The sequence below is a fragment of the Salvelinus fontinalis genome, unplaced genomic scaffold, assembly GCF_029448725.1.
Source record: "Salvelinus fontinalis isolate EN_2023a unplaced genomic scaffold, ASM2944872v1 scaffold_1502, whole genome shotgun sequence".
Taxonomy (NCBI): domain Eukaryota; kingdom Metazoa; phylum Chordata; class Actinopteri; order Salmoniformes; family Salmonidae; genus Salvelinus; species Salvelinus fontinalis.
This window is the reverse complement of record NW_026601711.1, coordinates 14,444-37,734: the sequence shown is the minus strand read 5'-3', so window position 1 is coordinate 37,734 and position 23,291 is coordinate 14,444. Positions and strand designations below refer to the sequence as shown.

The 23,291-nt window shown below is 41.5% G+C and overlaps 1 long non-coding RNA gene and 1 other non-coding gene across 2 annotated transcripts; one reads left to right on the top strand and one right to left on the bottom strand.

Moving 5' to 3' along the window:
• The first annotated feature begins 11,879 nt into the window (after positions 1 to 11,879).
• LOC129849496 (uncharacterized) lies at positions 11,880 to 20,167 on the top strand. The gene is made up of 2 exons (XR_008758666.1): positions 11,880 to 11,925; positions 13,215 to 20,167. It is a non-coding gene; the product is annotated as an uncharacterized LOC129849496 (long non-coding RNA).
• A 2,452-nt stretch (positions 20,168 to 22,619) lies between these two features.
• Positions 22,620 to 22,807, bottom strand: LOC129849497 (U2 spliceosomal RNA). The gene has a single exon (XR_008758667.1). It is a non-coding gene; the product is annotated as a U2 spliceosomal RNA (small nuclear RNA).
• Between the last annotated feature and the right edge of the window lie 484 nt (positions 22,808 to 23,291).

The window sequence follows — 23,291 nt, the reverse complement described above, 5'->3', positions numbered from 1 at the left end:
GTGTGTGTGACTGTGTGTGTGTGTGACTGTGTGTGTGTGTGTGACTGTGTGTGTGTGTGTGACTGTGTGTGTGTGTGTGTGTGTGTGTCTGTGTGTGTGTGACTGTGTGTGTGTCTGTGTGTGACTGTGTGTGTGTGTGACTGTGTGTGTGTGTGTGTGTGTGTGTGTGACTGTGTGTGTGTGTGTGTGTGACTGTGTGTGTGTGTGTGTGACTGTGTGTGTGTGTGTGCGTGTGTGACTGTGTGTGTGTGTGTGTGTGTGTGCGATTCAGTTCACATTGAGATGAGAAACATTATTGTTGTTAAACTGAAAACCTCATATAACTCCAACCTGGATATTTTTTTTTTAAATCCTGACAAAAGTGAAAGGTCAATAAACAACAAATTCCTGGTAAAAGTGGGTCAGCCAAAATCCAGACTCATAAAATTCAGACTCATCAAATCCAGACTCATAAAATTCAGACTCATCAAATCTCAGAACAAGAAGGAAAGAGTGGGTTTGCTATGAGGACAGAATTGGCTGTCATTAAACAGCCATCTGTAGTCATCAATGGTCTATGGGTCCCCGAGGACACTGAGGAGCAATGGACCTAAGTAAGTATTTCTGTAGCCGGGCATACAATCCGTATTCATATCTGCCGTATCAATATAATATTCACAGCAATATGAAACACCACAACCCCAGTGTAAATCACTTACAGTACAAGCCAGCCATGTGCAAAATTATTTACACCAGATTTCAACACTTCAGATTTGACCCCACCGAACCCAAAACATTCGGTCAAAGATATTTTGGCAGGCACAGTCCAAGCCCAATTTAAAGTCCAGCTGCTGTTAACTACGTGGCTGAGCCGTGTGCAACTAGAAAAATCATGTTACAAAAACAAGGTGTTTTTTTTGTGTCAGAGAAAGTGCGTTAAAAAGAAGACGAGGAGGTGGCACACACACCCGGATGAAGAGCATCTTCTCTCCGACGCGATAGCGGCCCTGAGCCTGTCTCTCCACACAGAACTTATTGGGACACTTGCAGGGAGGGTCCTCAAAGATATGCTTCACCTGAGACGCACACATGCACAAACAAACATCATTAGATTAGTCCGGAGGTCAATCCAACAACCCTCCACAAAATGCATGTTAATCCTCCTAAATTCCTGGTAATCCTCCTAAATTCCTGGTAATCCTCCTAAATTCCTGGTAAACCTCATAAATTCCTGGTAATCCTCCTAAATTCCTGGTAATCCTCCTAAATTCCTGGTAATCCTCCTACATTCCTGGTAATCCTCATAAATTCCTGGTAATCCTGATACATTCCTGGTAATCCTGATACATTCCTGGTAATCCTGATACATTCCTGGTAATCCTCCTAAATTCCTGGTAATCCTCCTAAATTCCTGGCAATTCTCCTAAATTCCTGGTAATTCTCATAAATTCCTGGTAATTCTCATAAATTCCTGGTAATCCTCATAAATTCCTGGTAATTCTCATAAATTCCTGGTAATCCTCATAAATTCCTGGTAATCCTCATACATTCCTGGTAATCCTCATACATTCCTGGTAATCCTCCTAAATTCCTGGTAATCCTCCTAAATTCCTGGTAATCCTCCTAAATTCCTGGTAATCCTCCTAAATTCCTGGTAATCCTCATAAATTCCTGGTAATTCTCATAAATTCCTGGTAATTCTCATAAATTCCTGGTAAACTTAATAAATTCCTGGTAATCAATCTGTAAATAACATGTAGTATTTGGTAGCATTGCCTTTGAATTGTTTAACTTGGGTCAAACGTTTTGGGTAGCCTTCCACAAGCTTCCCACAATAAGTTGGGTGAATTTTGGCCCATTCCCATTCAGAGCAGGTGTAACTGAGTCAGGTTTGTAGGCCTCCTTGCTCGCACACGCTTTTTCAGTTCTGCCCACAAATTTTCTATGGGATTGAGGTCAGGGCTTTGTGATGGCCACTCCAATACCTTGACTTTGTTTTCCTTAAGCCATTTTGCCACAACTTTGGAAGTATGCTTGGGGTCATTGTCCATTTGGAAGACCAATTTGCAGCAGGTAGCCTAGTGGTTAGAGCATTGGACTAGTAACCAAAAGGTTGAAAGATCAAATCCCTGAGCTGACAAGGTGAAAATCTGTCATTCTGCCCCTGAACAAGGCAGTTAACCCCCTGTTCCTAGGCCGTCATTTAAAATAAGAATTTGTTCTTAACTGACTTGCGTAGTTAAATAAAGGTAAAATAAATATGTGTTGACTATCTTTGACAGAGGAATGGGAACACTGATATCAATGAAAAAAAAAAAAAATCAATAAAACTAAATTTTGTGACCAAGCTTTAACTTCCTGACTGATGTCTTGAGATGTTGCTTCAATATATTGACATAAATTTCCATCCTCATGATGCCATCTATTTTGAGAAGTGCACCAGTCCCTCCTGCAGCAAAGCACACCCACAACATGATGCGGCCACCCCCGTGCTTCACGGTTGGGATGGTGTTCTTTGGCTTGTAAGCCTCCCCCTTCTTCCTCCAAACATAATGATGGTCATTATGGCCAAACAGTTCTATTTTTGTATCATCAAACCAGAGGACATTTTTCCAAAAGTATGATCTTTGTCCCCATGTGCAGTTGCAAGCGGTAGTCTGGCTTTTTTATGGCGGTTTTGGAGCAGTGGCTTCTTCCTTGTTGAGCGGCCTTTCAGGTTATGTCGATATAGGACTCGTTGTACTGTGGATATAGATACTTTTGTACCCGTTTCCTCCAGCATCTTCACAAGATCCTTTACCGTTGTTCTGGGATTGATTTGCACTTTTCGCACCAAAGTACGTTCCTCTCTTGGAGACAGAATGCTTCTCCTTCCTGAGCGGTATGACGGCTGCGTGGTCCCATGGTGTTTATACTTGCGTACTATTGGTTGTACAGATGAACGTGGTACCTTCGGGCGTTTGGAAATTGATCCCAAGGATGAACCAGACTTGTGGAGGTCTACAATTTTTTTCTTCTGAGGTCTTGGCTGATGCCTTTTGATTTTCCCATGACGTCAAGCAAAGAGGCACCGAGTTTGAAGGTAGGCCTTGAAATACATCCACAGGTACACCTCTAATTGACTCAAATTATGTCAATTAGCCTATCAGAAGCTTCTAAAGCCATGACATAATTTTCTGAAATTTTCCAAGCTGTTAAAAAAACCACAGTCAATTTAGTGTATGTGAACTTCTGACCCACTGGAATTGCGATACAGTGAATTATAAATGAAATAATCTGTCTGTAAACAGTTGTTGGAAAAATGACTTGTGTCATGCACAAAGTAGATGTCCTAACCGACTTGCCAAAACTAGAGTTTGTTAACAAGAAATTTGTGGAGTGGTTGAAAAACGAGTTTTAATGACTCAATGACTGAGAAAATATGTAATTATGATAGCTAGGTCTATTTAACCTGAATGGATCATTAGTCATGTTAGCTCGCTAGCTTTTTACTCACCGTTTTTGGTCAGCCACAACGCCTTTCCCATTTGTCCAGCAAAAAGTAATTCCATTCAGCGCTGGCTGCACAATACGCTAGACTTGCTAAACAGCTGCAACAATCCTCATTGACAAGCTTACCTCATCACTTTGACCTTCTGGATTTGGCGGGAGAATTAACGCAGCATCAATAACCTAGCGTTAACAACCCAACCATGCTCTTTGTGAAGAAAGCAACCCAACTGACTGACCCAATACCTGCCACCACCAGTCATCCAAACAACCCTGCATTTTGTGTAGTGTAATGTAGTGCATATGAATATATTTAAGGGGAGAAATACAGGTTAAATATGTAGTCTACACAATTTCCCAATTACTGTTTGCATGGTCAAATAAGGGGCAAATTATATATTTTTTTATTATTGGAAATAGATTGACATGCATGTACAGTACCAGTCAAACATTTGGACACACCTACTCATTCCAGGGTTTTTCTTTATTTTTACTATATTTCTACATTGTAGAATAATATTGAAGACATCAACACTATGAAATAACACATATGGAAGTAACCAGAAAAGTGTTAAACAAATCAAAGTAACCACTCTTTGCCTTGATGACAATTTTGCACTCTTGGCATTCTCTCAACCAGCTTCACCTGTAATGCTTTTTCTACAGTCTTGAAGGACTTCCCACATATGCTGAGCACTTGTTGGCTGCTTTTCCTTCACACTGCGGTCCAACTCATCCCAATTGGGTTGAGGTTGGGTGACTGTGGAGGCCAGGTCATCTGATGCAGCACTCCATCACCCTCCTTCTTGGTGAAATATCCGTCACTTCCTCAGTTTCATTCCCATGTCTGCATTGATGTTGTTTTTGTTTCTCTTGTCCAGATGCTGTTCTTGCTTTGTTTCATGTCTATTATTTATTAAATCAGCACCTTGTACTTGCATCCCATCTCCCAGCGTCTGTAGTTACTGAACTGTTACACTTACACAGTCTGGAGGTGTGTTGGGTCATTGTCCTGTTGAAAAACAAATGATAGTCCCACTAAGCGTAAACCATATGGGATGGCGTATCGCTACACGTGCAGAGATCATCCGTACACCTTCTATGCGTCTCACAAAGACATGTTGTTTGGAACCAAAAATCTCACATTTGGATTTATCAGACCAAAGGACAGATTTCCACCGCTCTAATGTCCATTACTCGTGTTTCTTGGCTCAATCTAGTCTTCTTATTGGTGTCCTTTAGTAGTGGTTTCTTTGCAGCAATTTGATCATGAAGGCCTGATTCAAGCAGTCTCCTCTGAACAGTTGATGTTGAGATGTTTCTGTTTCTTGAACTCTGTGAAGCATTTATTTGGGCTGCAATTTCAGAGGTGCAGTTAACTTTAATGAAATTATTCTCTGCAGCAGAGTTATCTCTGGGTCTTCCTTTCCTGTGGCGGTCCTCATGAGAGACAGTTTCATCATAGCACTTGATGGTTTTTGCGACTGTACAAATTTTCCAGATTGACTGACCTTTATGTCTTAAAGTAATGATGGACTGTCGTTTCTCTTTGCTTATTTGAACTTTTCTTGACATAATATGGACTTGGTCTCTTACCAAAAAGGGCTAGCTTCTGTACACCACCCCTACCTTGTCACAACACAACTGATTGGCTCAAACACATTAAGAAGGAAAGAAATTCCACAAATTAACTTTTAAGAAGGCACACCTGTTAATTGGAATGCATTCCAGGTGACTCCCTCATGAAGTTGGTTAAGAGAATGCTGAGTGTGCAAAGCTGTCATCAAGGCAAAGGGTGGCTATTTAGAAGAATCTCAAATATAAAATATATTTTGATGTGTTTAACACTTTTTTGGGTTACGACATAATTCCATTTGTGGGATTTCATAGTGTTGATGTCTTCACTAATATTCTACAATGTAGAAAACAAGAGAAACCCATGAATGAGTAGGTGTGTCCAAACTTTTGACTGGTACTGTATATTATTAGGCTAGTGCGTAAAATGTCAAATTCATAGCATGGCGCTCCATTGTGCCTCCGGAATAATTTATGATCATAGAAATTATAGCGGTTGAAATCTAATTCATGAGAAATGGAAACGTGTTGACTCTACCGAGAGTCGCTTCGCTTTATTTGGAAAATGTATGTCAGACAAACAAGGCTATCCCCGTGCCAATGAACGGAAGATAACCCCTTTATAATTATTCCAAAAAGAAAGTCTTTAAAAGTGAAGTTGGTGAAGTTCCGAATGAAACGGAATTTGAGTATTCATGGTGCGATTCCGGTAGCCTAACCTCGGAGAAACTATGTCATTAGGCTAACTGATACACATTAAATTAAATATGGTTCCCCGAAACGGAGTCGGACCATGGTCTTCCAATAGACACTGACGCACTGTCCTTTGACATGTTCATCATAGCGGTATTCATGGGTGGGGTTTTGAAATTCGATTGGTTATGAGTCTGACAGCATTACATAATAAAACGCCTATTGATTATTGATTGGTGGAGTGGTGAAATCAAATCTGTGGGGGAAAAAAATGCTCGCCTATTTAACTGAACAGGGCTAATCCAAGATGACAAAGAGATGATCATAGGCTAGATTTCAAATAATCTAATATACTGGAATATTTACATATACAAGTCTGTACAGATCTCTTGATTGCATGTCAATGGATTACACACAAAGATGCATAGCTGTGAAGTCTATCCATCTGAAGTGATCTTGTCCAGGATATACTTTTGTAAATAACATGTAGGCGACAGTAGTAGAGAAGAGTGTATTTTTTTCATTTATACGTGTCCTTTTTATTGATTTTGAAGGAACACGTCACAATCCCCTCCTATGCTCTCTTAAACCCCAAATCATGCAGCAAAGGAATGACATCCCATGAGAGAAACTATGGAAACTAGACATTATTTGTTTACATTTCCTATATATAAAAAAAAACGGACAGTGGAGTCGTTTTTTTTGGCTATGATAACGAAATCAATAATATTCCATTTACTGGACAACCATCCCAACTGCATGAAAACGCTGGTGTTCCAAGTCTTCTTTTTGCAGTTCGACACAGATTGTCAGATCTCACAACACCTGCATTGACGCCCAGCATTTTGCCTTCAAAATAAAAGTCGGCGGTATGACGCTATGTGTAAACGAATTTTTTTTTTGCAGCTTTGAATAGTGCATGATGTAAAAAATATAACTACATGTGTGAAAATTCTAAACGAAAGACACAGACTACATTATATAAGATAGATAATATTATAAGGTTTAGCACATTGAGGAAAGGTTGGAGTTTAAGTAAATTAATGTCAAGAACATAATAATAGCCTGGTAAAAAAAATATATACAAATACATACAAATTTAAATAATAAAAAAACATTTTATTCTGATTGTAAGATTCTTGTTAATTTACTGGTGCTATTGTTCAAGGGATGCAATTTTGAAATGTAATGTTTAAGAAAAGTCACTGTATTTTTGTTCTACTGCACAAACAAATTGCACTGTACAGGAAAAATTATTGATTGTGTGTCCATAAAACCAGGGTTCAGTCTACTCACTAGAGTCCCTAGTCCAGTCTACTCACTAGAGTCCCTAGTCCAGTCTACTCACTAGAGTCCCTAGTCCAGTCTACTCACTAGAGTCCCTAGTCCAGTCTACTCACTAGAGTCCCTAGTCCAGTCTACTCACTAGAGTCCCTAGTCCAGTCTACTCACTAGTCCCTAGTCCAGTCTACTCACTAGAGTCCCTAGTCCAGTCTACTCACTAGAGTCCCTAGTCCAGTCTACTCACTAGAGTCCCTAGTCCAGCCTACTCACTAGAGTCCCTAGTCCAGCCTACTCACTAGAGTCCCTCGTCCAGTCTACTCACTAGAGTCCCTAGTCCAGTCTACTCACTAGAGTCCCTAGTCCAGTCTACTCACTAGAGTCCCTAGTCCAGTCTACTCACTAGAGTCCCTAGTCCAGTCTACTCACTAGAGTCCCTAGTCCAGTCTACTCACTAGAGTCCCTAGTCCAGTCTACTCACTAGAGTCCCTAGTCCAGTCTACTCACTAGAGTCCCTAGTCCAGTCTACTCACTAGAGTCCCTAGTCCAGTCTACTCACTAGAGTCCCTAGTCCAGTCTACTCACTAGAGTCCCTAGTCCAGTCTACTCACTAGAGTCCCTAGTCCAGTCTACTCACTAGAGTCCCTAGTCCAGTCTACTCACTAGAGTCCCTAGTCCAGTCTACTCACTAGAGTCCCTAGTCCAGTCTACTCACTAGAGTCCCTAGTCCAGTCTAATCACTAGAGTCCCTAGTCCAGTCTAATCATTAGAGTCCCTAGTCCAGTCTAATCACTAGAGTCCCTAGTCCAGTCTACTCACTAGAGTCCCTAGTCCAGTCTACTCACTAGTCCCTAGTCCAGTCTACTCACTAGAGTCCCTAGTCCAGTCTACTCACTAGAGTCCCTAGTCCAGTCTACTCACTAGAGTCCCTAGTCCAGTCTAATCACTAGAGTCCCTAGTCCAGTCTAATCACTAGAGTCCCTAGTCCAGTCTACTCACTAGAGTCCCTAGTCCAGTCTACTCACTAGTCCCTAGTCCAGTCTACTCACTAGAGTCCCTAGTCCAGTCTACTCACTAGAGTCCCTAGTCCAGTCTACTCACTAGAGTCCCTAGTCCAGTCTAATCACTAGAGTCCCTAGTCCAGTCTAATCACTAGAGTCCCTAGTCCAGTCTAATCACTAGAGTCCCTAGTCCAGTCTAATCACTAGAGTCCCTAGTCCAGTCTAATCACTAGAGTCCCTAGTCCAGCCTAATCACTAGAGTCCCTAGTCCAGCCTACTCACTAGAGTCCCTAGTCCAGTCTACTCACTAGAGTCCCTAGTCCAGTCTACTCACTAGAGTCCCTAGTCCAGTCTACTCACTAGAGTCCCTAGTCCAGTCTACTCACTAGAGTCCCTAGTCCAGTCTACTCACTAGAGTCCCTAGTCCAGTCTACTCACTAGTCCCTAGTCCAGCCTACTCACTAGAGTCCCTAGTCCAGTCTACTCCCTAGAGTCCCTAGTCCAGTCTACTCCCTAGAGTCCCTAGTCCAGTCTACTCCCTAGAGTCCCTAGTCCAGTCTACTCCCTAGAGTCCCTAGTCCAGCCTACTCCCTAGAGTCCCTAGTCCAGCCTACTCACTAGAGTCCCTAGTCCAGTCTACTCACTAGAGTCCCTAGTCCAGTCTACTCACTAGTCCTTAGTCCAGTCTACTCACTAGAGTCCCTAGTCCAGTCTACTCACTAGAGTCCCTAGTCTAGTCTACTCACTAGAGTCCCTAGTCTAGTCTACTCACTAGAGTCCCTAGTCTAGTCTACTCACTAGAGTCCCTAGTCCAGTCTACTCACTAGAGTCCCTAGTCCAGTCTACTCACTAGTCCCTCGTCCAGCCTACTCACTAGAGTCCCTCGTCCAGCCTACTCCCTAGAGTCCCTAGTCCAGTCTACTCACTAGAGTCCCTAGTCCAGTCTACTCACTAGAGTCCTTAGTCCAGTCTACTCACTAGAGTCCCTAGTCCAGTCTACTCACTAGAGACCCTAGTCTAGTCTACTCACTAGAGTCCCTCGTCCAGTCTACTCACTAGAGTCCCTCGTCCAGTCTACTCACTAGAGTCCCTCGTCCAGTCTACTCACTAGAGTCCCTAGTCCAGTCTACTCACTAGAGTCCCTCGTCCAGTCTACTCACTAGAGTCCCTCGTCCAGTCTACTCACTAGTCCCTAGTCCAGTCTACTCACTAGAGTCCCTCGTCCAGTCTACTCACTAGAGTCCCTAGTCCAGTCTACTCACTAGAGTCCCTAGTCCAGTCTACTCACTAGAGTCCCTAGTCCAGTCTACTCACTAGAGTCCTTAGTCCAGTCTACTCACTAGAGTCCCTAGTCCAGTCTACTCACTAGAGACCCTAGTCTAGTCTACTCACTAGAGTCCCTCGTCCAGTCTACTCACTAGAGTCCCTCGTCCAGTCTACTCACTAGAGTCCCTCGTCCAGTCTACTCACTAGAGTCCCTAGTCCAGTCTACTCACTAGAGTCCCTAGTCCAGTCTACTCACTAGAGTCCCTCGTCCAGTCTACTCACTAGAGTCCCTCGTCCAGTCTACTCACTAGAGTCCCTAGTCCAGTCTACTCACTAGAGTCCCTAGTCCAGTCTACTCACTAGAGTCCCTAGTCCAGTCTACTCACTAGAGTCCCTAGTCCAGTCTACTCACTAGAGTCCCTAGTCCAGTCTACTCACTAGAGTCCCTAGTCCAGTCTACTCACTAGAGTCCCTAGTCCAGTCTACTCACTAGAGTCCCTAGTCCAGTCTACTCACTAGAGTCCCTAGTCCAGTCTACTCACTAGAGTCCTTAGTCCAGTCTACTCACTAGAGTCCCTAGTCCAGTCTACTCACTAGAGTCCCTCGTCCAGTCTACTCACTAGAGTCCCTCGTCCAGTCTACTCACTAGAGTCCCTCGTCCAGTCTACTCACTAGAGTCCCTCGTCCAGTCTACTCACTAGAGTCCCTAGTCCAGTCTACTCACTAGAGTCCCTAGTCCAGTCTACTCACTAGAGTCCCTAGTCCAGTCTACTCCCTAGAGTCCCTAGTCCAGCCTACTCACTAGAGTCCCTCGTCCAGTCTACTCACTAGAGTCCCTCGTCCAGTCTACTCACTAGAGTCCTTAGTTCAGTCTACTCCCTAGTCCAGTCTACTCACTAGAGTCCCTCGTCCAGTCTACTCACTAGAGTCCCTCGTCCAGTCTACTCACTAGAGTCCCTAGAATACAAATCGGTTTAAACAAAGTGCTAGGTCATAGGAAATGTTGCTGGACTTTTACTGTGGTCAAACAGCTTAAAATGTGGTGCCTGGAAACTATACGGTACAAATATAGCACTTTACAGGAAAAACGATTCATACGGAATAACACCTAGAATGATGCTGGCCTTTCTCCACCCATTCCATTGATCACAATGCAAATCACTGTATATGTAATACATATTGGCAATACTCCGTATTATTCAGAACACCATGGAATGACTCCATATATACATTCTACAGACACCCCTGAGTATTTCCTATAATACTTTTACTGTGGCACCCAGAATATGTGTTGCTCTATAGGCAAATAGGCATTCCATTTGCGTTGATTTGCATTGGGAACATTTATTTGACCTTAGAACATATATATATATTTTTTACAAATGTAATGCAAATGCAACTTAAATATGAACAAATATGAATCATTGTTAATGTTTAGACAATAGTTGTTCATATATCATGAATAAATACAAGTTTTTCACACTTTATATAATATTACGTGGGGGACTTTTATTTTGAAAGTTTCTTAAATTCCGCAACACGGAAGTACTTTTTTTTTTTTTGTGTTGCTGACGACAAGCTGGTGACTCCTAGTTACAGGGCGGCAGCTTCGATCGCACATGGCAGACGACAAAAGGGTTGTGTTTCAGCTCGCAAAGCGGTTCACAAATATATTCAGAACACACTATGCAGCCGTTCTGTATACCTCAGTGTTGTGTGCAGCCTGTCCGAGTGGTGAGATGCCTTTGGATATACGGCGTAAAAAACAACATTAATTTATTGGGTTAGGCTGAAAGGCTGTAAAGTTGAGCAACCCACTGCTACTGTTCTAGATGACTGCTGGGAATATACAAGTAGACAAGGCAGTGGTTTTGGTTGGACAGTTGGAAAAACTTGCTGATGAGAATGGTTGGAGGTTGGCCCTTCCGTGGTGATTAAGGTCTGTTCCTCCATGGTTATAGTTAGTTAGCTCGTAGATTTAGCAAAAGCAGAGTGGGTAGCCACTTTGTCGACGTGCACAAGAGTAACTAACTTGGCACTTTTGCTAACCTTGCCTGGTGGGTTCTTCTAGATTTAGCGAACTAACGTTAACTAGCTCAATCTAGTCAAGTAGCCAACAAACATTCAACACTGAAACTAAAAAGTTGATTTCCTTGCTCAAGTATGGGGATGTGCTTACCGTGCCTTGGTGGACCTGGAAACGACTTGTCCACCACACCAGATCGAGTAAGTAACTTGTTACAGTAGCTAGGTTCATTATTAGCTTGGTTGCTGCCGGTAACTAGCGAGCTACACTTTATATATATTGCCAGCTGTGTATGTATACACACACACACACACACAATTGTCTGTTTCAGGTCAACATCGTAAACAAATTGTAAATATATTTGGATTCCAAAATGAAACAATGTAACATAAAACAGCGTAACCAATAAACACCAAAACAATAAGAATTATACGTTCCCATTCAGATTTCTGCTCTTCATTTCTCATTACTTTAATATTTTTTTTTCTCCTCATTAATTTCATTTAACATTAATTTTTTTATTAAAATTTTCCTCCCACTCAACATGTTCTGCTTCCTTCCCAGGAAACAAGGAGACGTGAGCTGGCAGAGGCCGCTGAGAAGAGACAGAAAGAGGTATGACTGTTTTGGACAAGTTGTTATGACAACCATATACGGTAGGCTTACACTGGTACAGCAAAGGGCTGGTTTCCCGGACACAGATTAAGCCTAGTCCAGGATTGAAAAGCATTTTCCATGGAGATTCACTGTTAAATTATTCTTTTTTTCAGTCCAGGACTAGGATTAATGTGTCCAGGAAACCAGCCCTATATAGCCCACACATGGTGGTCCTGTGTGGCTCAGTTGGATTAGGGTGTGGTGAGGTTGTGGGGTCAGTTCCCACAGGGATCCTGTACACCACTGTACCATGAGTCATTTAGCTGGGATGAGTGTCTTCTAAGTGGCGTACTGTAGACAACCACTGAACAGTCAGTAGAGCTGGGCGATACAGACAGAAATCCATATTGTGATAAATTGCCTGAATTTATGCGATAACATTTAATGTGCACCATTTGTACAAAAAAAAAAAAATCCTTTAAACTACTACTACTACTAGTTGTATGGTTGTAGCCATCTATTGTTCCATGAACAATCAGTCATATTAGAAAACATATTTAATTTCAAAACACATTTCTCTAGTTATAGGCTACTTATCGTAATGAACGATATCTGCCAAAATGCCTGTGATAAGTGATCGGTATGGTTTATTTGTCCCAACTCTACCAGTTCATCTCAGCAGCCAGCCACTCTCCCAGTCTTGTTATTCGTATAGAAGAGCTTCCTGAGACAGAGTGGGGTCTGCTGGGAGAAGAGAGAAGGCATCTCATTACCTTTCCCTTTTTACCACTATCGTGTTAACTGACCGAAAACCCCTACTGCGCTGGCTCCAACCCCTTCCCAGTACGGTTCCAGCAGCTACAGATGTAGGATCTTAATGTGATCACCCTGTTGCAGGAGAACTTGCAGTATATTTGAGATTTAAAAAGTCTTTTGAAGTTTGTAATTTCCACTGTGATATTTCAGACTCGATCTTTCCCTTATAATACACATAATAATTAACTTATCCTGTTGCTGCGTGATAATGTTCAGGCTGTAGCAAACTGGCTCAAATGAAGATCCTACATCTGTACGGTAGATGTGCCGTGTAACCAGGTCAGCACACTGCAGCTCGGCTTGATTTCCGCTCCGTAGTGTGAAAAGGTTAGCCGAATATAACGAGCCTTGAACCAAGAAATCCAATCTAGAAATTCAATCTATGGTGTTTTGTACCCTTTGTTGCAAGGCTACTAAAGTCTCTTCAATCATAATGTTTAGTAGCTCCTCATAAGACTGGTGGGTATTTTTTATTTTTTACTGTTATACAGAAATTCTTCAGTCAAAGCCAATTGTATCCAACCCATAAAACATGTGGTCCTACTAAAGCATCGAGGTGAGTATGAAGACCGTGTTCTTAGCTCCATGTTTTGACTCGGCTGGTATTTCCTCCCACCACCCACACGACCCACCTCTCACTTCTGGTGCTGCACACTTTGTCATTCTGTCTTTACTTTATTTTAAACGTTCCTTACCCTGGTTCCAGATCTGTTTGTGCTGTCCAATGGTTATTGTCACTCCGTTGACCACAGGAGTTGGCAAGACGGCACAAACAGATCTGGAACCAGGCTATATGCTTTCCCCGACACAACACTATATACTGGAACTTAATGCCTCTAACAGATCTGGGACCAGGCCTCTTGCCACATTGGAGGGCATATAATCCAGCATGTGTCAAACAGCTGGCAACTGGGTTCCCACTAGATAGCACAGCCACAAAGTCAAAATGGGCTAAATTGTAAAATTCATTGAAGGGAGAGAAAAAAATCTAATTTTTGTTGTCTTAATTTAAGGTAAGGCATAAGGTTAGCAGTGTGGTTATGGTTAGGTTTAAAATAATATTAAGATAAATTGTAGAAATACGTGGTGTTTATGACTTTGTGGCTGTGGTAACAACCTGGCAATGGCTATCTGTCTGCATGAACTGTACTGAATGTCTCTCAGGAAGTCTGACAACTGGCTGCCCTGCCCAATGGCGAGCACTATCCTCTTTCAGGAAGTCTGACAACTGGCTGCCCTGCCCAATGGCGAGCACTATCCTCTTTCAGGAAGCTCAGTTTGATTTGCAACCCTTCTGTATCTAGCGTTTAACCGTACAAATAGAATTACGTTCAACATAATATTTCTAGTCAGATCATGACATGCACATGTAGGCCTGTATTCCAGTAAAACTCTTGTCTGTAAATTCTCTCAATTATGCGAGACCCATTTCTGAAAAGATCAATAAAGTGAACTGAAGACGATGAGTTTCAACTGAACACATAAGAGACGTTAGACTTGTAACAGTGTAGTCAACACTATGGGCCCTGGTCTAAAGTAGTGCACTATATTTAGGGTTCTATAGGGCCCTAGTCTAAAGTAGTGCACTATATAGGGAATAGGGTTCTATAGGGCCCTGGTCTAAAGTAGTGCACTATATAGGGTTCTATAGGGCCCTGGTCTAAAGTAGTGCACTATATAGGGAATAGGTTTTTTTAGGGCTCTGGTCTAAAGTAGTGCACTATATAGGGAATAGGGTTCTACAGGGCTCTGGTCTAAAGTAGTGCACTATATATAGGGTTCTACAGGGCTCTGGTCTAAAGTAGTGCACTATATATAGGGTTCTATGGGGCCCTGGTCTAAAGTAGTGCACTATATATAGGGTTCTATGGGGCCCTGGTCTAAAGTAGTGCACTATATATATCGAATTTATTTATATAGCCCTTCGTACATCAGCTGATATCTCAAAGTGCTGTACAGAAACCCAGCCTAAAACCCCAAACAGCAAGCAATGCAGGTGTAGAAGCACGGTGGCTAGGAAAAACTCCCTAGAAAGGCCAAAACCTAGGAAGAAACCTAGAGAGGAACCAGGCTATGAGGGTGGCCAGTCCTCTTCTGGCTGTGCCGGGTGGAGATTACAACAGAACATGGCCAAGATGTTCAAATGTTCATAAATGACCACTATGGTCAAATAATAATCAGGAGTAAATGTCAGTTGGCTTTTCATAGCCAATCATTAAGAGTATTTCTACCGCTCCTGCGGTCTCTAGTAGAGGTCGACCGATTATGATTTTTCAATGCCGATACCGATTATTGGAGGGCAAAAAAAGCCAATACCGATTAATCGTCCGATTTTTATAATAAAAAAAATATATATATATACCGTAATTTCCAGACTATAAGCCGCTACTTTTTTCCCACGCTATGAACCTCGCGGTTTATACAATGACGCGGCTATTTTTTTTTATTTTTTACAAGATTCATGCCGCCAAAAAACTGAGCACCGTCACATAATGTGACGTAAATCGAGCGCGCTCAAACTTTCCATCATTCTGATTACGGTAGTCATCTTGTCACCCTCATCATGGCAAAGACACGGAGAAATGCATATGATGCAGCTTTCAAGTTGAAGGCGATCGATCTGGCTGTTGGAAAAGGAAATAGAGCTGCTGCATGGGAGCTTGGCCTTAATGAGTCGATGATAAGACGTGGGAACTGTGCAAATCCGACTGAAAGCCAAAACAATCGCCACCGCAATGAAGTTTGACTTTCTTGGTAGGCTACTGTTTACTGCTATTTATTTTTTATTTTTTTTACAAGCCGTGTTTCGTTAAAGCCTATTTATTTTTGTTACAAGCCGTGTTTCGTTTAAAAGCCTATTTATTTTTGTTACAAGCCGTGTTTCGTTTAAAGGCTGTGTAAAGTTCATTTGTTTCAATGTACCGGTAGGCACTTGCGGCTTATAGACATGTGCGGTTTATTTATGTACAAAATACATATTTGTAAAAAAATCAGTGGGTACGGCTTATATTCAGGTGCGCTTAATAGTCCAGCAATTACGGTATATATCATACACACACACATTTTTGTAATAATGACAATTGCAACAATACTGAATGAACAGTGACCACTTATTTTAACTTAATATAATACATAAATACACACACACAGCTCTGAAGTGACAATGATACTGAAGAGTCTGCTTAGGAGACAAATACTCAACTGTTTGAATAAAAATTGAGTTTAAGTTACCTGTGATGAATGTTGAAAACAAAAACCTTAATTTCTATATGCAGGAAATCCTATTTTAATAATGGGCATGGTAAGAATTGACAACCAAAGTGCGAGTCATAATTCCCATGACACCTAGCAAAATCTGAAAAGCGGTTCCTTCATTTATTCCATAGGATATTTTTAGATTCACTTAAAATAAGGTCTGTGTTTCGTTTAGGCTTACACCACCGTGCCAATTTTATAACTGTGTAGATATCCATAGGACAAGGTAACTCTGATCAATATTGGCTAAATATAAGCGAAGATAAAAAAAATTGTAGAGTGGATTTATGAAAATATGTTGACAAACGTTACCTTATCCTAGTGAGATTTACACGGGTATCAAAACGTCGAGGCGGTTTAAGCACGAAACACAGACCTTATTTGAAGTAGATCAAGACATTCTCTATGGAAGACATGAACGGTAAAATAACGAAGGAACCCCTTTCAAGTTCAGCCGCAAGTTATTACAGGAATTATAACGCGTCGACTATTTCTCTCTAAACCATATACCTTTGACTAATCCGGAAACTATCACCTCAAACAAAACGTTTATTCCGTTCCGTATTTTATCTAACGGGTGGCATCCATCAGTCTAAATATTCCTGTTACATTGCACAACCTTCAATGTTGTCATAATTACGTAAAGTTCTGGCAAATTAGTTTGCAAAGAGCCAGGCGACCCAAACTGTTGCATATACCCTGACTGCGTGCAATGAACGCAAGAGAAATTACAATTTCACCTGGTTAATATTGCCTGCTAACCTGGATTTCTTTTAGCTAAATATGCAGGTTTAAAAATACTTGTGTATTGATTTTAGGAAAGGCATTGATGTTTATGGTTAAGTACACATTGGAGCAATGACAGTCATTGATTGTTTTTTATAAGATAAGTTTAATGCTAGCTAGCAACTTACCTTAGCTTACTGCATTCGCTAACAGGCAGGCTCCTCGTGGAGTGCAATGTAATCAATGCAAGATTGGATCCCCCGAGCTGACAAGGTTAAAAATCTGTCGTTCTGCCTCGTTCCTAGGCCGTCATTGAAAATAAGAATGTGTTCTTAACTGACTTGCCTAGTTAAATAAAGGTGTAAAATAAAAAATGTTATAAACTTGAAATCGGCCATTCCGATTTATCGGTCGACCTCTAGTCTCTAGAGTTGAAAACAGCAGGTCTGGGACAGGTAGCACGTCCGGTGAACAGGTCAGGGTTCCATAGCCGCAGGCAGAACAGTTGAAACTGGAGCAGCAGCACGGCCAGGTGGACTGGGGACAGCAAGGAGTCATCAGGCCAGGTAGTCCTGAGGCATGGTCCTAGGGCTTAGGTCCTCCGAGAGAGAGAGAATTAGAGAGAGCATGCTTAAATTCACACAGGACACGGGATAAGACAGGAGAAGTACTCCAAATATAACAAACTGACCCTAGCCCCCCGACACAAACTACTGCAGCATAAATACTGGAGGCTGAGACAGGAGGGGTCAGGAGACACTGTGGCCCCATCCGATGATACCCCCGGACAGGGCCAAACAGGAAGGATATAACCCCACCCACTTTGCCAAAGAACAGCCCCCACACCACTAGAGGGATATCTTCAACCACCAACTTACCATCGTGAGACAAGGCCGAGTATAGCCCACAAAGATCTCCACCACAGCACAAACCAAGGGGGGGCGCCAACCCAGACAGGAAGATCACATCACATATATAGGGTTCTATAGGATCCTGGTCTAAAGTAGTGCACTATATAGGGAATAGGTTTTTTTAGGGCTCTGGTCTAAAGTAGTGCACTACATAGGGAATAGGGTTCCAGTGGGGACAGAGCCGTGTGTCTGTAGCTGCCATTCTGACCTCTCCATCTCCTCTTAGACAACCTACAGGGGTGTCAAAAAAACCCAAGCAGTTGAGAGAAATAAAAAGAATAAGGAGATGGAGAAACAAGAGATGAGACCGTCTCCGCCTGGAGGAGAAGGAGGAGGAGGGATGAAGGTTAGTCCTCATATTTTCAACACAGATTATGTCATGTCACAGTCTGCCTGCAACTTCAGGAGGTAAGTCTCTTAACGAATCAGCACACCTTTGAGAAAGGCAAGACGGCCTAACCTTGTATTCTTTGCTGGCTTATATATATTCCTTTTTAAATAATGAATGAATCATATAGGTCATTTGTTTTGAGCTAGAATAGTTAAAGGATGTAGCCCAAAACATAAAGGCGTTTTAATGTCTCCGACTACATGAATGACTGAATCTGCTTTATTTATGCCACATCCCACTTGTTGTTCGAATGTTTCCTGTTTCTCTCGACAGGTCATTTATTTGTCTACGAGTATGCTTTTCCCCTTTTTGAGGAGATGCGTGAGCTGTGTCTATTCCATCCTTTAATACCATGTTTTCTTCTGTTTTGTAGTGGCAGGTAGGCTAAAGATAGACATGGAGAGATCCTGGAAGTCTCAATGTAGACTGAGGTTCAGCTAACAACATGAAGATGGTACCAGTTGACTTAAAGGCTTTTTTTTTTGAATATCAGCCCTTATACTAGATTTTTTATTTGTAAATGCAAGCTTTTTTTAGAGGCGATTGTGTGTCTGCATCTCTCAACTTCGTAGGATAGTTTGCCGGGCTTCGACGCTGGTAAAATAAATAAATAAAAGATTCTGCTGCCCAATGTTGGCCGTGTGAATCACAGGACATGCCTCCCTTAATGCCAAGATATACAAGAGAATATGCAAGCCAGCCAATGGAGCTTTGGAACAGACAGGGCGGCGTAGCTATGAATAGAATATAAACACTCAGAGGAAATATGCTCTCACACTACATCGATAAACTGTACCAGGCGTCTTGCAGTGAACTCTCTCTCTTTGTGTTCTCTTTGTCCTCTCGCCTTTCTTTCTCTCAGCCATTTCCACTTTGCCAGCTTTAACACCATGGCGCTTACTTCTTTTGCAATTGTTTCAGACATTTTGAACTTTGAGGAATATTCTTGTGATCTATTTACTGTATAGTATATTTTCCTTCTAAAATTATTTTATGCAACAAAGTCCTTTTTACTGTTCAAAATAGGCCTAGATGATTCAAATGTCATTTTCTATTGTAGATCAGTGTGAAAAGAACTACGTTTCCCATAGCTACTGATGAACCACATGTGAACGTTTTAGAGTTCCCGCACCAGAACTATTCAGTTGACTTTTCTATTGTAGATCAGTGTGAAAAGAACTACGTTTCCCATAGCTACTGATGAATGTTTTAGAGTTCACGCACCAGCACTATTCAGTTGACTTCATTTTAGTGTTTGATTTTCATATGTCTGTGCAATATAAGTTATTTGCTACACGTTGTATTGGTTTGTAATGTATGAAGAAAATGCTATATTTTAAATGAGGTAAGAAGTTTGAGTCGTGAAAGCCTGATGAAAGTGTTTTTTTTATGCATGAATATTTCTTCTTTTTTTCCTCTCATTTCAACCTGTTCAGTAATATTGTTGTCATGACAATGTTCCAGGAATTATTTTATCCAAACATACACCGGTGTCACAATGTTCTTTCTTGGGTATGCAGTCTGTTGTCAGGATGGTAATAGGACTACCGTTATTCACCAGGTTTCGGTCCATTTCAGTTCAGGAAGTACACTGAAATTACAATTATCTGCAATGCTTTTCAATGAGGAATTTTTTTGGGGGATTTACTTTCTGAATTTAAATAGAATTGACCCCAACCCTGTCATCCACTGGGGCGTACCTGTCCACGATGATACCTGCAGATTTGTCATCCACTGGGGCGTACCTGTCCACGATGATAACTCTGCAGATCTGTCATCCACTGGGGCGTACCTGTCCACGATGATAACTCTGCAGATCTGTCATCCACTGGGGCGTACCTGTCCACGATGATAACTCTGCAGATCTGTCATCCACTGGGGCGTACCTGTCCACGATGATAACTCTGCAGATCTGTCATCCACTGGGGCGTACCTGTCCACGATGATAACTCTGCAGATCTCAGAAGGAAATGGGAAGAGAGCCTGAACCAGCAGGTGTTATTGTGCACTTGGAAGTATTGCATTTATACCTGCCTTGCTTTTTATACTTGAGGTTTCTTCTTCCTATACCCACCTAGTGCTTCAAAGGCTCTTGCCATTTTGAGGTGCATGAAGTCACGCCAATGTCATTTTGTTGAAATAAAGTTGTCAGATGACTGTTGTTTATGACCTTTTGACCTGGGGCAATTGTGCACCGCCTTATGGGACTCCCGATCACGGCCGGTTGTGATACAGCCCAGGATCGAACCAGGGTCTGTAGTGATGCCTCTAGCACTGAGGTGCAGTGCCTTAGACCGCTGAGCATAACAATGGGTTTATAAATAATGTAAAATAATAAACAATTTGTCACATACACTGGAAAGGTGCAGTTTACAGGGTCAGCCATAGTACAGCACCCCTGGAGCAAATTAGGGTTATAAGTGCCTTGCGCAAGGGCACATTAACAGATTATTCACCTTGTCGGCTCGGGTATTCAAACCGTCAACCTTTCGGTTACTGGCCCAACACTAACCACTAGGCTACCTGCCACCCTTTATGATGGACACACAAATCAGTTAATTGGTCACGTACACAGATATATATATATATATATATATATATATATATATATATATATATAAAGATGCTTTTATCTTGCTCCAACAGTGCAGTAATACACATATAAACCAAAAAGTAATAGAAAGATATTAAGAAATATCAGAACGAGCAATGTCATAGTCCGGAATATACAGTGTGTGTACACTACTTGTCAAAAGTTTTAGAACACCTACTCATTCAAGGGTTTTTCTTTATTTTTACTATTTCTACTGGCCTCTTTCTAGAGCTCCGACTTCCCGATTCATCTCGAAAGCACCATAATAGCTCAGAAATGAGCGAAATGACAGGCTACTTTGACACTGACAAACTGAGATGAATGAAAACCACCTCTTCTTGAGTCCATCAATACCCAACGCCTAGTTGTGTGGAGACTATAGGAAATTATAGTCCTAAAAATGCTTTCCAGTTTCACTGATTCACCCAAAGATGTGCGGCTCACTCACTGGTGATGGCCTATGCGCGCGTCCCCGACTGTAGACTATGCCTTGTATTGTACACTCCAATAGGCTATTTATCCTCTGTGGCAAACGTTTAGGCGTTCTCATGGTGTAGTAGGCTATTCTGAATTATTAAATGTATTTCTGAACAGACAGCAGTAACTCTATAACTTTGGCACATTTATTTCAATTTCTCATGCGTGCTTCAGCTCCTCCAGAACCCTTCGTATGATTCTATAAGGGGAATGATGAAGTGCGACGCTGGAGAGATGAGAGTTGCAGGCTCATGTCTATCAGAGCAGAGAGAGATTTTAGAAAGGGAATCTCATTCTAGTTTGGTGAGAGATACAGGGGGGGGGGGGGAAATTAAGGAGGAGGCAACTCAAATGAACTTTGTTCGTGTTTATTAGAACTTTACATTGTAAAAAGTGACACTTATTTTTCATGCCACGAGAGGTACCAGATCCGGCCAAATAGGGTCCGGAACGAAACAGTCCAAAACGTAGAGGTGCCGGATCTTGTTCCGACAGGATTCGGCTCAAATTAAGCACTTGAACTTGTGTTCCTCCACCTTTCCTTAGCTCTGTTGTGGATTGTGTTTCTGTACGCCAATGGAAAGTCGACAAAACAAAGAGCAAACCAGCCATGTATTGAATACATGGAATTGGATTGGGATGGTACTGATGAATGAATCAGGCACACAATCTGCTTATTTTTGAAATATTTTTTTGAAATCAGGTATCAAATTTGATTTGTAATATTGGTTGGTGAAATATGCTTAAAATGAGTCATTTCCCATAATTCTGTACCTTTGGATAGTTGCACTTCCAATTTTGATCATCATGATTTTAGTGACTGCAAAGAAAATGTATAGATCTACTGGGATTTTTAAAATACAAAACTAACTTCCTGTTTTTTCCGCTTGGACACAAGAGACAAGTATAGTCGCGTTAATCTTTTTTGTTGTTGCAAGCAGTCGTGTTCTTTTGATGAATGTATTTATGTTTTAAAAAGACAACTACATTTTGAAAATCCATTTCCTGTTTTGAAACTCGACAACCTTGTTCCAAAAAAAATAGTAGGTAAAGACAGTTGTTTCCTGATTGAAATAGTACAAGAGTACACCATGAGGGACTCGTTTCTCTACCAGCAGGTTGCGGGAGGACCACAGTGCGTCCTTCAGACACGTGAGGGTGGGCCAGAGCTTTGTGGAGGCCTTCGGCCCACCCCATAACAGCACGAGCTGGAGCGTTAGGTCTTCCCCTGCTGGCGGACATGAGATCAGGGCCTGTTTTCTTCCACAGGTCCCTGGCGGGTCTCCCAGAGAACATATATTTTCTTATGGAAAAGTTTTATTGTTGCATTTTCTTTGAAAACAGCTCATATATATTTTTGTACATCATATTATACACATAAAAACGGCATTAAAGCATCAAAAACTATTTGAATTTGTTTTGATTAAATGGGTGACTGACCACTATCTAGTGACATAGACTTGCTTAATTAAACGCAATATCCATCATGACTATAATAAACAAACCATCCGGTTGGCTTCGTCTGCTTTTTCTTTACAACGGCAGGGGGTGCACCGTTCCTGGAGGTACTGCAATACCAGGTCGATGCGTGGAGTGGACGGAGCAAGCCCCTATTCCATCTCCCTATTCCAAAAATCAATTTAATATATGGTCCCCAGATAGGGGACGTATCAGATATTAAACTGATAAGAACAGATTTTTTTTTTTTTTTTTTTTTTTTGGAAAAAGAATTTTATTTACATTTCTCATTGAAATACAATTACATAATCAGTGCATTACATAACATCGATTCATAAAAAGAGTATCCAAAAATAGTGTAACAATATAACAATAGCAAAACTACTCAAAAAAGTGCAGTTCTGCAGAACCTGACCAGTGTTATTACATTCAAGTTTAACTTGCCTCTAACAATCTCTAAAAAACAATACAAAGAATTCTATAAATACAAACATATTCATATACCAAAGTGAATTCTGAATAAACCTCAGTGTATATCAAATATGTACAAAGGCTTAGCCTACATTTCAATTGGCTCTAAAAACATTTAAAGTGAAGGGTAAACCCCTTTCCATTTCTGTTTCACTGATACAATGCCCCACTTATCTATTTCGAATTGTATTCTTTTCCAAATGTCCTGTTTTATAAATTCAACTAATCCCGTCGGTGACCACTTGAGGGTGTCATTGACCGCACCACATCTGGCCTCCCAAAGTTT